Source organism: Salvia splendens, chromosome 18 (genome assembly GCF_004379255.2).
Source record: "Salvia splendens isolate huo1 chromosome 18, SspV2, whole genome shotgun sequence".
Taxonomy (NCBI): Eukaryota; Viridiplantae; Streptophyta; class Magnoliopsida; order Lamiales; family Lamiaceae; genus Salvia; species Salvia splendens.
This window is the reverse complement of record NC_056049.1, coordinates 9,111,872-9,123,533: the sequence shown is the minus strand read 5'-3', so window position 1 is coordinate 9,123,533 and position 11,662 is coordinate 9,111,872.

The following is an 11,662-nucleotide window of genomic DNA, read 5'->3' as shown; positions in this document are numbered from 1 at the left end:
CTGGGACTGTGTAAGGCATGAAACAATGGAGCTTACTGGCCAGGAAGAAGTGCGGAAAAGCAGAAACCAGCTGGGCGAAAAAGTTAGAAGAAAATCGACCAGGGAGGCATTCCTAGTCCAAAAAAGAGAAGAAGGAATAAGGGTGGCGAAGCCACGAAGGAACGAAAAAAAAGAAAAAAAAAAAGGGAACCGAGAAAATGAAGAAAATGGTCAGAAAGATTTGACCACAAAAAAAGAGATGAATGAAGGAATAAGGGTGGCGAAGCCACAAGATGCTACTGACCAGTGGAGATCAAAGCCAGAAGCGCCAACTAAAGAAAGCAACTGATCAGAAGCCTAACATACACAGTTCCCCCGCATAAATAAAAATAGAAATTTTTGAACCTTAGAGCCTTAGGAACATCCACCGAAAACACTACAAGCCAACAGCCCCGTTACAAGCCTATAAGTCCTTCAGTAGCCACTCGTGGAATCTAAGTCCGAAGCAATTGTGGTGAGCATAATGAGAGAATGCAGTCCTGACATTCCTGGTGAGGTATGAGCGACTGAGCGAACCTAGTGTTGGGCCAAGAGTGTGGGCGATCTTGACAAACAGATATACTGACTGGAAGAGAAAAGGGGGGCGGCAGAAGTTCAAGACTGTCTAAGGCCGGATTGCACCTGATTCAGAGGGGAGGGATGGTTGAAAATATAGCCCGATCTATGTGTTTTCAGTCTTTTATGTGTTTATGTTTCTCTGTGTTTGTTTGTGTTTTTTCTTTGCGTCATAGTTTAGAGTCTAAGTTAGGTAGAGTCGGTCAGGGGAGTAACCAGGCTAGAATTCGACTTATTCTTTTCTTTGTTTGTTCTTCACGCTTGAGGACAAGCTTGTGGTAAGTGTGAGCAGTTTGATAAGTCGTATTCTGGGCCTTGGTTACGGGTCAGTATGATGTGCTTAATTGATTATATTTGCAAAACAGTTGTTTAAAGTGTGCAGGTTAAGCATTCTAGCCAGTAGGGAAGTTTCGGAATGTTCAGGTGAAGAAGGCGCCAGCATGATCTCATACTGATCAGTATTCGTGCTAAAACGGCTTGAGATGGAGAAGACGGATAGCTGGGATGGATTACCCACAATTAAGGGCAAAGAAGTCAAATTGCAACGAGGATTTACCCTAAAATCAAGGGTAGCCTCCCTATAAAAGGAAGCCAAATTGGAGAGAAAGAGGAGAGGATACAACATTCACTCATTCACCACCATCTTTAGGTAGAAAGTTCTCTCGGTAGTTTCAGTCTTTCAGCCGTGTCCCGCTTCTTGCCTCGCCGTAGCCATGATCACTTGACGTTCAAATGTTCCCAGAATTCCAGTCATCGTCCATTCCAGCTAGCAAGATCGTAGTTTAGAGTCTCATCGCCCGGAGTGGCAAAACACTTTTACATTGCTTTCGTAGTTTTAAATTTCTCGCTTTCCTTACGTCGGATCTTGTTTACCTTTGGATATTTTCTGCTTTTGAAATACTTTGTTTAAGATCCGAACGTGTTTATGCTATGAAGTTGATTTCCGTTTTGTTTATGGTGGTGTTTCTTTATTCCCTTGCCTAGTTAGCTTAGATCTAAAGATTCTCGGTGTTTAAAGTGCTGATTCTCTCAATTCCGTTTACGTAACAAATTTCTTTAGGATAGATAAACAAGTACTGTTTGATCGGAAAGTAGGTCGTTGCATGCAAAGCTTAGTTTTAATTTCTGAATCGTTCTTTCATGTTGACCAGTATGCAGAAGTCCAGTTTCAGTGTTTGATTTCGGATTTGAATTCTTAGTTTTGGATCTGTGTTTGTAAGTTGTTAATCTGAGTTTTTTCCGGGTTGAATCTGGAATTGTTATCTGAATTTTGGAAGTGTTTGTTGAAGAAGATGATGTCTATTTCAATTGGAGGGGACCACTTACTTTTCAAGATGCTTTTGCTTTTGTCCTTCACTTTTATTTAAGCCCTGTCAGCCCAGTCACAAAACTTCCACTACACTCTGAATATTCTGTTTAGCCCGAAATAGAAACCCGTACCTTCCAAATATTTTCTGTTACAAAATTGTCCCCCCATTCCACGTACACAGTTACATTCCAAATGTTTTCCTTACCGTCTGACCAGTAGAACACCTCATTTAAGTTCCAGCCTAGGTAGAAACTCAACCCAGCGTGGTAGCTAACCAAATCTTCCGATTGTCACCGCGGTAGTTTAAGAACGCACCATCTCTGTGGGATTCGACCCTTACCACCACTATACTGATCAGTAGAAGTGGGTTGAGGAATCTTTGAAACCAAGGTCTAGGTTAGTTAGGATTTCTATCCTGATCAGTAGGATATATCCTTGCTTGAACGACACCTCCGCACCTTAGGTCCTTTCAGTAGGCTACCAAAAGATAATTCAGTTGTTCGACCAAATTTGGAAGGTCCACACATCAATGGATAATTACTTAAAGAGTTGAGGATAAAAAGGATTAGTTGCGTAAGGATTGAGAAATGTAGGCAGTTGTCACAAAGCAGTACAGATCATGGTTCAACGAAAATCTTAATATGGAATGATAGATTCACGGGTTCATAAGTTTGTGAAAGACAACCAAAGTCAAAGGGGCTTTTGAAAAAAAAATCAAGTGTATTAAGTTTGTTAAGGCAAGGTACAAAATGTAGGCCTTAACTTCGTTTTGTAGAAAGAAAGGTCCTATTATGGAAAGGATACATATAGTGGAACTGAACCAAAAGAATTTCACTCTGTAAGAAAGAACTTGACACAGACATGGTGACCAAATGAAAAGTTGAACAAAAGTTCCAAGAGAAATATCCCACAGAAAACATGTCTGCGAAACGTGATCGTATTGAAGGACATACCTGCAAGCAGTCTTAGGAATGAAGTTCAATAGCAAAGGCTCACAAAGTCAAAATATTGTGCGTATAAATAATAAGTCATAGAAGACTACAATCAATTCAAGTGTCCAAAGTTATGAAGGCAACACCACTTTCCAAGAACTGAAAGTGAGTTAAGACTCAATGGATGAAAAGAAATAATATGCATCACTTGCAAGGGGTGAACGAAACAAGCTGTCAAGTAGACAAGGGTCCACGGTTATTTGAAAGGTCCTGAAAAATAACTTCTTAAAATCCAAGTAAGAGCTGTTGATTAAAATAGTTTGTTCTAGCTATTAAAGTCGCACTCCCTCGTTCATCTTTCGCAAGCCAAGACTGGTAACATCGCTCTCCACGCTGGGATTCTTCGTGTCATCGCCACTAATAATGATAGTCGGAATCCACATCTTCATAAAATTCTTTGCATGTCATAATGACTATCCTCGTACGACATTGTTGTCATCCTCGTGCTCCTTAGCAGGGTATGAAGATCATCTCCATCGTGTTATCACTTATGCAAGATTACACTATACTAATTTAATCGCGAGTATGATCGCTCGCCGTTGCATGAAAATATCACTTAGCTTCAGCTCTTCTTCTCTCGCACCTTGACTTAAGGGTTTGCCTCAACTTTCATATTCTCGTACGTTTCATTGCTCAGAGAAGCAATAGTTAAGTTTTCAACTTAGAACTACGATTCATGCGGTCAACTAGGCTTATATTTTAGGTACTCTAAGTTCACAACACAATTCATCATCTCATAGATCATCATCTACTTCAATTTACGTCATTCACACCTCAAGATAAACACACCACATTTTCACATCCCATATCAAAACACTTTCAAACTTTACATTATATTCAAAACTTTTGAAACAAAATTTCTTTACACTTTCACACTTTCCTAAAAATTTTCCACATCTCACTTTTAAAGTAAAAGTTTTGACTCAAACTAAATCGTAATTTCGCATCAACTTTCATCATTCGTATAAAACATTCCATAGAATAACACATTGATAAGTCGTATTCTAGGCCTTGATTACTGGTCAGTATGATGTGCATATTTGAACTTTATCTGCAAAACAAGTTGCTTAAGAGTGCAGGTTGAGTGTTCTAGCCAGTAGGCAAATCTTCAGATACTTCAGGTGAAAAGGGCGTCAGGACGATTACGTACTAACCAGTATACATGCAAAAATGGCTCGAGATGGAGAAGAAGGATAGCTGGGACTGATCAACCACAATTAAGGGCAAAGAAGTCATCTCACCACAAGGTTTTACCCTAAAATCAAGGGTAAGCCTCCCTATAAAAGGAAGCCACTTGGAGAGAGAAAGGAGGATCTAATTTCATCATCATCACTCTTAGGTAGAATTCTCTCGGTAGTTCAGTCCTTCAGCCCAGTCCAGAGTCTCGTTCCTCGCCACTGCCATGGTCACTTGAAGGTCGTGAAGAAGTTCCCGGAGTTCCAGACGTTCTCATCTAGTCAGCAAGATCGTAGTTAGAAGTTCCATCGCCCGGCGTGGCAAAACACTTTTATTTCGTTTTCGTAGTTTAATTGCTTGTTTTTCCTTACGCAGGATCTTTGTTTGCTTTTGAATTTCATTGCCTAGAAGTACTTTGTTTGCAGATCCGAACTTGTTTTATGCTATGAAATTGTTTTCTGTTCAGTTTACCTCGCTGATCTCTTTTCCTTCTGCCTAGTTAGCTTAGATCTAGAGTTTCTGGTCGTTTTGAGTATCGAATCGTGTGTTTCCAGTTAGTAGTTTATTTCTTCGAGTTAGCATAATTTGTTTACTTTTATTTCATAGAGGTTTGTTTCATGCAAGGTGCAGTTATGTGTTTCTTGTCTTCTTCCATGCTGATCAGTAGGCGGGATTTCAGTTTCGATGTTTGATTTTCGATTTGGAATTTTTGATTGTAGATCTGTGTTCGTGAGTTATTAATATGTGTTTTTATGGTGCTGAATCTGGTTTGTTTTCTGATTTTAGTTTGTGTTTGTTGAAGAAGATGATGTCCATATCCAAGTTTGGGACCACTTTGCTTTTTAGATGCTTTTTGCTTTTTGTCCTTCACCTTTAGTACACCCTGCAGATCTGTCAGTCTAGTCACCACAACTACCACTTATTCTCTGCTTTTCTGTTTAGCCTTTTATAGAAACCTAGTACTTTCCGCATATTTTCTGTTACACCGCATCCACCATAATTCCATGTACACCACTACATGTCGCCACCATTCACCCTTCCTAGTCAGTAGGACACCATCTTAATTTCCCGTCTAGGTAGAGACTCAACCCAAGCGTGGTAGCTAACCAAACCCTCCAGAATATCACCGCAATCTGTCCAACCGTCACCATCTCTATAGGATCTCTATCCTGATCAGTAGGATACATCCTTGCTTGAACGACACCTACGCAAACCGGTCCTTTCAAATGGCGTCGTTGCCGGGGATGGATGGCGTTTTTGAGTTGCTATTGTGTGTGATACTTTGGTGTATATATTGTGTATAATTTCCCTTTTTCTTTTCATTTCAGTTTATGAGCAGTAGCTCGTCTCCTGATCAGTGGAGACCGAAAATACTCAAGCGAGGAACTATACTCGTAACCACTCGTTCTGGCCTGTCGACCACCTTGTCTGACCTAGGCACGAGTAGTGACGAAGAGAAGTGCACCATAGAGGGACCAATACCAGAAGAGAAACCACTGTTGGAAGGCAACCCAAGGGAAATGGCCAACCAGGGAGATGAAGACCCGGAGATCGGGACGCTGAACGCACATACTGAAGGAGAGCCCCCGCAAGCCATAGTCGTTACTCCAGGGCAAACCGCCTGCGACGTGAAGCCTCATGTGATCGCGATCCTGCCTACATACTGTGGGAAGAGCTATGAATGGTCGTATGAGTTTTGTAAAATTTGTAGGGCGCAGAGGAGACCAGCAGGAGCGACTGAGGATGATTATAGGCTGAAGGCTTTGCCATTTGTGCTCAAGGGGAAAGTTAACACCTGGTTCATGCGCCTGCCCCCCAACTCTATTGAGACTTGGGCCGATTTCAAGTCAGCATTCCTGGGCGAGTTTTTTCCGTCATCCAAGACAAGCGGGCTGAAGAGGGAAATAACTAATGTGAAGCAAGGGTATGATGAACCCTTGAGTGATTATTGGGCAAGATACATGGGTCTTTTGGAATCATGTCCCAACCATCGCATGGCGGACATTGAAGTACATCATACTTTCTACGAAGGTATGAACACGGTAACCAAGGACCTGGCAAATTCATCGTCAGGAGGAAGCTTCACGCAATTACGGGTCAGCGAAGCGAAGAGAGTCCTAAGGAAGCTACTGAATGCAAAGAAAGAGTATGACCATTCAAGGGAAGGATACAACCGAGAGCGGGCTGCTGTTGCCTCGTCTACTGATCAGGAAAATAAGCTGGAGCAGAAAATGGATTTGAAAATGGATGAGCTGAAGAAGTCACTTCTGAGTGCGATCGAGAAGAGCACTCTACCACCTCCCCCAGCTGGGAATTACAAGGGTGCAGAGCAGGGAAATCAAGGACCGAACTATGATCAGCCTAATGACTTCGGGAATATGGAGCAAGTTAATGCTGCGGGGTACTTCAATTCTAGTGGACATTGGATTCAAGGTAGACAACGGGATGCACCATGGAGGGATCATCCAAACTTCCGATGGGTGACGGAAGCCAAAATCAGAACCAAGGTCAGAACCAGTATAACCCCCATCCGAACCAAAACCCTAACCGTGGACCAGCAAACCCAGACTACCAGCCCAACTGGTCAGGAAGAAACCAACAATCCCAAAACCAAAACCCACAAAACCAGAACCCGAACCCTGTCTATGTGCCGCCCCACCAGAGAAACTTCCAAAATTTCCAAAATCAGCCGAACCCAGGACCCCAACACCATCAGAACCAAAATCAATTCCATGGCCAGCACCAGAATCAATATCCTCAAGATCAGTACACCCCTCCTGCCCAGTATAACCACTACCCGCCTAATCAAGGCCAGCAAAACTCCCAGAACTATCAACACCAAGGACCGAGTCATTTCCAAAATTCGAACAGGCCAAGGAGATCCGTTGAGGACATGATGGGTGAAATGCTAGCGTCACAACAGAGCATCAAACGAGAATTGCAATCCCATAATGAGGTCGTGCAGGGGATGCAAAATGCCCAGAAGGAACGTAAGGCGAACATGGATATGATGAATAGGCAGTTAGCTCAACTGGCCAGTTCGGTGGGTGATTTGAAGGGAAATGCGGGAAAACTCCCATCTACAGTCCAAATGCCCGAAAAGGCAAATGTGAGTAAGGTTACGTTGAGGTCAGGAACTACTTATGACGCGCCTCAACCGAAACGACCTAGTGGAGGATCCAATGGAACGAAGATAGGAGGCGATACCATTTCAGCGGAAGAATTAGAGAGACCTATGCCTCGGATGCAGGATCCATTCTTCTTGGATGATACACCAAGTGTAAGAGGTGAACCCGACACCCTACTGACCAGGAAGGAACCTCCTCAAGAGGAAGAGCCCAGAATGGAGGCCCAGACCCAGGAACTACCCAAGAAAGACTCCAAGAAGGTTGCTGAGGGACCAGTAGAGGAGAAAAAAAGGGGAGAAACCATTCCCATTCCGATTTGTTACTAAGAGGAAGAAAGAAAACCCAGTGGATTACTTATCAATTTTCGGGAAGCTGGATGTTACCATACCATTCCTCCAGGCCGTGAAGCTGCCCCCTCTCGGGAAATTCATAAAGGACTTCATAGCCGGGAGAGCCCAGAAGGATGGCAAGATTATGGTGGAAGGGATAGCGTCAGCAATAGTGCAAGAGAAGTTACCACCCAAGAGATCCGACCCAGGTATGTTCACCCTACCCATAACTGTAGGAGATGTGAAGGTCGAACATGCAATGTGTGATTTGGGGGCATCTATAAATGTCATGCCATTGTCTATCTATAACCGGTTGAAAGGAGTGAGGCTGTCAAATACTAGGGTGTTGATCCAATGGCTGATAGGTCGTGCATAAGTCCTGAGGGAGTTTTAGAAAATGTGTTAGTAAGAGTGCATGATTTTACATACCCTGCTGATTTTTATGTGATCAAAATGAGTGAGTATGAAGCGAGGGAGTCTAGTGAAGTCTTGTTAGGAAGACCTTTTCTGAGAACGGCCAAGACAATAGTGGATATGGCTGAGGGGACTATTTGCATTGATTTTCATGGGGAGAAGTTTACCTTCGATATAAATGATGCCATGAAGAAACCCATCGATTCTGAAAATCTATGCTATGTTGATGTGATTGACCCCCTAGTCCAAGATTTTCTTGAGACCGAACTATTGCAGGAGAAACTCCAGGCTTTAGATGTTTATGAACAGGCTGACATAGAAGCTGCTGCATGGTGTGATCTGATCAGTAGCCAAGGGTTGACTGATGAAGAAATAGAAGTAGCGATCAAGGAATTCTGTCAGAAATCGGAGTTCATTGGAGCCGCAGGGGCTCAACTACCAGTCAGTATAGAAGAACCATCAGAGGGAGATTTAGAAACAGAAGGAGAGACTGAGAAAAACCCCTTACCCGAAGACACACTTCCACCCCAAGTTGAGCTGAAGAAATTACCCTTGAATTTGAAGTATGCCTTCATCAGTAGCAGTCTTACAAGGGAACAGGAGGCTAGGCTGCTGACTGTGCTGAGTAAGAACAAGAAGGCGATTGGATGGAGTCTTACAGATTTAGTGGGGATAAGCCCCGACGTCTGCATGCACCATATTAGGCTGGAAGAATGAGCGAAAGCACATAGAGATGCTCAAAGGAAGGTAAACCCGAACATGCGAGAGGAAATATTGAAGAAAATCTTGAAGTTGTTGTCGCTAGAATTGTCTATTCAGTGCCGGACAGTTAGTGGGTCAGTCCGATCCACATGGTTCCAAAGAAGTCGGGAATCCAAGTCGTCCAAAATGAGAGGAATGAGCTGATTCCAACGAGGCTAGTCACGGGTTGGCGAATGTGCATAGACTACCGAAAGCTAAACAATCCAACGAGGAAAGACGATTTTCCTTTGCCTTTCATCGACCAGATGTTGGAGAGGTTAGCCGGTAAGAAGTATTTTTGCTTTTTGGATGGATACAGCGGATATTTCCAAATTTACGTGGATCCTGAGGACCAGGACAAAACGACCTTCACATGCCCATTCGGAACCTATGCATATAGACGCATGCCTTTCGGCCTATGCAACGCTCCAGGTACATTTCAACGATGTATGATGAGCATATTTTCCGATTTGATTGAGGATTGCATAGAGATATTCATGGATGACTTCACGGTTTATGGAGACTCGTTCGACTCTTGCCTTCACCATTTGGATATAGTTTTGGAAAGGTGTCAAGCAAAGAGTTTGGTTTTGAACTTTGAGAAGTGCCATTTTATGGTCACCAAAGGGATAGTTTTAGGACACGTGGTCTCAGAAAGAGGTATCCAAGTGGATCGAGCCAAGGTAGATGTTATATCCAAATTACCATTCCCTACTGATCAGAATGGAATAAGGGGTTTTCTGGGGCACGCCGGATTTTATCGAAGATTTATCAAGGATTTCTCCAAGATCGCCCAGCCCCTTCCCAGGCTACTTCAAAATGACGTGGAGTTCGTTTTTGATGAGCAATGCAAGGCTGCTTTCAATCTTCTCAAGGAAAAGCTGATATCTGCACCTATCATAAGGGCTCCTGACTGGAACCATCCTTTCGAAGTAATGTGCGACGCCAGCGATTTTGCGGTAGGAGCCGTGCTGGGTCAGAAGATCGATGGGAAGAGGTACGTAATTTTTTATGCGTCCAAGACTCTGAATCAAGCCCAGCGGAATTACGATACCACTGAAAAAGAGATGCTGGCAGTGGTGTATTCTTTCGAGAAGTTCCGGCCATATTTGTTGGGATCCAAAGTCATAGTGTATACTGACCATGCAGCGATTAAGTATCTGATTGCCAAGAAGGAATCCAAACCACGCTTGATCCGATGGGTACTCTTGTTACAAGAATTTGATTGGGAGGTGGAAGATAAGAGAGGAGTCGAGAACAAGGTGGCAGACCATTTGAGCAGAATAATGCAAGATGGAAACGGTGACGAAGTGCATGATAAATTTCCAGAGGAACATTTGTCTGAGGTGATTTTTGCGCCCAGAAAAATTGATTGGGAAGAAGTGTTCAAACTTACTGGTCAGAATGATACAGCAAAAGGGAAAGAGAAGGTAGGGCAAGAGCCATGGTATGCGGACCTGGCCAACTACCTAGTAACTGGAGAGCTTCCAGAAGTACCGAGTGTTACCAAAGCCCAAAGAATGAAGATCAAGAGTGAAGCAAAATACTACTTTTGGGACGACCCCTATCTGTGGAGAGTAGGGTCCGATCAAGTGATAAGGAGGTGCATTCCTAACTGGGAGCAGCGGGATGTTTTAACCCACTGCCATTCGTTAGCATGTGGAGGACACTTCGGGTCCAAGAAGACGGCAAGGAAGATTCTGGATAGCGGCTTTTACTGGCCAACTCTCAACAAAGATGCGTACGAGTTCCGCAGGAGCTGTGAGCGTTGCCAACTGACCGGTGGAATATCTGCCCGAGATGAAATGCCGCAGGTACCCATAATAGTTTGCGAGCTATTCGACATATGGGGAATGGACTTCATGGGTCCGTTTCCTTCATCCTATGGGAATCTGTATATCCTAGTTGCTGTAGACTACGTCTCCAAATGGGTAGAAGCCAAGGCCACAAGCACGTGTGAAGCCAAGGAGGTGGCCAAGTTCTTAAAGAGTAATATCTTCAGCCGATTCGGTGTGCCCAGGGCGATCATATCCGATCAAGGTACGCACTTCTGTAACCGTACAATTGAATCCTTGATGAAAAAGTACGGTGTGCACCATAGACTATCCAGCCCTTACCATCCGCAAGCAAATGGTCAAGCGGAGATTTCTAACCGCGAGATAAAGAAAATTTTGGAGAAGACTGTGAACACTTCTAGGAAGGATTGGAGTGTAAGGTTAGAGGATGCTCTCTGGGCGTATCGAACAGCCTACAAAACCCCCATAGGCATGTCCCCTTACCGGATTATTTTTGGGAAGATGTGCCACTTACCGGTTGGGATCGAGCATCGAGCATACTGGGCATTACAGAAAGTGAATATGGATGCTACAGCCTGTGAAGAGGAAAGGAAGCTGCAACTGCAGGAGCTTGAGGAACTTAGATTGGAGTCATTCGACTCAGCCATGTGGTACAAAGAGCGAACTAAATTGTGGCATGATCGAAATCTGAGAACTAAGGAGCTCCATGTTGGCCAGAAAGTACTACTCTTCCAGTCAAGATTGAAGCTTATGCCAGGGAAACTCAAGTCCAAATGGACAGGACCTTACATCATAACTGCACTCCGATCTAATGGGGCAGTGGAAATTTTAGGGAGTTTTTCTAACTCTGAACCTTTCATAGTAAACGGACATAGGCTAAAAATTTTTAGGGAGAATAGTGAGGTGGGTGTAGTGGATGAAATTCCACTGCAACCACTTACTACGGTTGTCTACTGATCAGTAAGATAGGAATTTGGAGTTCCACGTGGCTAGTTTCTTTTTGAAAATAGTTTGCATATACTGGCCAAGTAGAATTCCAAATTGCCTAAGGAAGATGTAAATATTGTAAATACGTAGTTAATCTCTGCATGCAAGATAATTTCTAAAAATCCAAAAATATTTTCGGGCCTTAATTTTAATTTGGAGTACGTATTGATCAAAAAAAAATAAAAATTGCCTATCT